General features: G+C 28.7%; 1 protein-coding gene across 1 annotated transcript in view; it reads right to left on the bottom strand.

Annotated features, from left to right (window-relative positions):
* Nucleotides 1–937, bottom strand: part of LOC107452600 (uncharacterized) — a 22,464-nt gene extending 21,527 nt beyond the window's left edge. The window contains exon 1 of the mRNA XM_016069109.4: nt 821–937. The gene's annotated coding sequence lies outside the window, so the exon portion shown is untranslated. The remainder of the gene's footprint in view (nt 1–820) is intronic.
* Nucleotides 938–3,278: the final 2,341 nt, after the last annotated feature.

Genomic DNA, 3,278 nt, shown 5'->3' with positions numbered 1-3,278 from the left:
ATTGATCTACACGCAAACAGTCTGGAAGGCGCCAAACTAGCCCCTTCAGCCTTTCTAGGTATACAGCAACGTTCAGTCTTTCAAGTGTTAAGTAAATAAAATGGTGTTGCGTCATTATTAAATATCCACATATTTACAATGGTGCAGGATCATTATTTTCAAGCATAATTTTTTTTTAATATTTGTAGGCTCATTTAGAGTTACTAAACTGTGAAACATTTAGAATGTTGCAGGGGGCTCATTATTTTCTAGCATTTATATTTATCATCTTCTTTTGAGCGAACGGAAAAAAAATGTATGTGTGCGATTTTGCTGGTATTTCTCTAATGTTGACATACGGTTATTAAAAAAAAAGAAAATAATCAAAAAGCATAGTAAATTTTGTAAAAAAAATATATTTTTTTTCATTATAGCTTTAAACTTGAAACTATTTTAAACACATAAATTTAATTTTGTTGCATTAAAATTCTGATTAATGTGTGATTTTTTTCCATTAAGGATACGAATTATAATTATTAATGAATTATTATAACGAATTATAACTAAGTAGAATATTTCATCCAAAATAATTCGTTAAAAGATTCTGATGTCACTTCCAATAAATAAATATGCTTTATCAGATTCACTGAAACTCTAACTTTGCCGGTCGCTTATGTTCACGGAATAATCACTGACAAAATAAAGTTCTTGTTTTGGCATGAATAAAAATATGTTTAAAAACGTGGGAATTAACGAAATAAACATTGTGACAGATTTTTTTTTTAAATCCATCAAATAAAACTAAAAATTATTTGATATAGAAGATAAAATCAATGCTTACTTGAAGAGATCTGGGATTCAAGTAATTCCTATCAGTAAATTTAAAAAATGTCCCGATTTATCGTAAGTTTTAGTAATTTCATGAGATTTCACATCTGTTCTAGAAATCAGTTCTTGATAACAAAATAATATACTCTGATAATCTTAGAGTGTAGAAACGTTATTTGTATTTTCGAGCACCAGAAATAAATGTTTGAGTAAAACCTCTGACGTAGAATGTTTCATATTTTCATTATTTTGTATTAATTTAGGTCAAAATAAGAAAAAAATATTATATTTAGCATTTTAATATTTTATGGTTATGAAATACAGCATGAAACACCGGTGTCTTTTTCTGCATTAAAGTAAAATCTTCCAAACACGGCTCCCTTCAAAATAATTTTTCAAATTTGCACTTATTTGGATCTAAGAAAACAGTTATTTATCGTTGAAATTTTTTAAACTTATGAAATCAATTATTAATGAATTTTTGAACTTAAATAAAAAAAAAATCAAACTACTTTATTTTGGATTTAATATTTTGGATTTAATATTTTAAATATAATTCCGATATTCTAAAAAAAAAATTTTCAGCAACTATTAGACAGTTTTTAAAATAAAAAAGTAACAAAAGATATTTTTGTTTGTAATTAGAGCGTCAGAGAAAAATATAAAAAAAAGGACACTGCTGTCCCGTCAGTGTCAAAGGGTTAAATCGATAATTGTAATATTATTTTTGAAAGTGGTTTAAGCACATTTGGCAAGTACTTCAAATCCGAGTCTTAATGCTTGAATGCATTAAAAATATTTGCAAAGGTTAATCAATTTGGTTGATAATTTTAATACTATAACTGGATGAAGCATCAATATGCAACCATGATTATTAACGCATTTTTAACTCAAAATGGACTTATTCCACTTTCAAAAATAACAGCTAAATTCTATGTTTACTTTGATTACTTCTTATCACGAATTACCGAAAAATTCGGGAAAATAAAGTAAAAGACATAGATCTTATCAGTAAATATGCATTAAAATCTTTAAAATGCTAAAATATTTATATATTTTGCAATCGGGGTGTACTCTAATGGCAGCTCTTAATGTTTATCGTTAAAATCTTTATCAAAAGTGAAGTAACATAAAATAAGTATACACATTCGGAGGCACAAATTAACATTTAAGCAAGGAAAAAAAACGCTATCGAAATTTAACAAATTCCAACTGAGTAAAGCGGAATTGAAAATATCAAAATATGTTTTACTTCTCGGAGAAAACGGCGGTTATTAGAAATACCTCCAAGTTTCATCAGACAATTAAACTGGTTTTGATGATTTTTATTCACCTTCCTCACTCGACGAATTTCGAAAGCATTTTTTTATTACCTAAATATTAATTTACCACCCCCACAGATTCCAAAAAGTTTTATTTTACTATGTCAACTATCTAATGTTCCTTAGTGTTTAGACCAATCTTACTTTTTGGTCAGTACAGTAACACAATTATTTTTATTCCATCTGAATATGCGTTTATTAAAGATTCATAACCTATCAAACAATATAGATTTAGTTCAATAGTAGTACAATTTTGTTATGCTTCATGAATCTCAGCTCTCGGGATAAGAACCGATACTACACGATCCCCACCTTGATGTGTGTCTATGCTGGGACCACGAAAACTGTAGTGCAGCGGAGGAAGAAGATAACTGCATCCCATTCTGAACAAAGATAAACACTATATTTCTTTGTAAGAAATTTTGGTCGTCCCCTCAACAAACCCGGTCCCCGAGACGATTGTAGCTCCGCAGGCCTTCAAATTTTAGCCAACCAAGTCTTACCCTACGTTCCTCTACTTATAATTGAAGTTGTTCTTCTTTATATCAAACAAAGGTTTATGAAAACTACAATTTTTTTATACACTCAAACAAATATTATTTACAAAAAAAAAGAAAAATATTTAAAAAAAAAATGTAAAAGACATTTTTTAACACTCACGCACATATTTTCAGAAACTTAACTAAGAAACTTTCGGTTCTCTGCTTTTAAAAAAATAAATAAGGATTATTTTTTTTTCAACAGGAACAAACCCGAAGTAAAGCTTGTTTTGATACTTGATTCAAAAGTCCTTGATTCAAAAGTCCTAGTCTTCTGAATTGGGTTCAAAAAAGCCTTAAATCCACTACGTCCCTTTATTGAAGATCTCAATATAAAACTAGCTTCTTGCAACAGATTCAACATTCACGGCTAGAGATAAGATTTTTGCAAGTCTTAAATAATATATACTTTGCTTGCAAATATTCTTACGCAGCAATATAAATTTTTAGCAAGTGGTACATACATGGTGGTTATAATTAAAGTTACTCTGTTTAGACCCACATTGAATCAGTTCTGATTAACAGTAGCCGATGAAACTCGCTATGTACGTTATATGAATCATGGAAAAGTGGAATTTACAATAAAAAGAAATTCGACAAATAGCTGGCG

The sequence above is a fragment of the Parasteatoda tepidariorum genome, chromosome 11, assembly GCF_982258835.1.
Source record: "Parasteatoda tepidariorum strain Cologne lab strain chromosome 11, Ptep-v5.0, whole genome shotgun sequence".
Lineage (NCBI taxonomy): Eukaryota > Metazoa > Arthropoda > Arachnida > Araneae > Theridiidae > Parasteatoda > Parasteatoda tepidariorum.
Note: the sequence above shows the minus strand (reverse complement) of the source record. Positions and strands in the feature narration are given on the sequence as shown.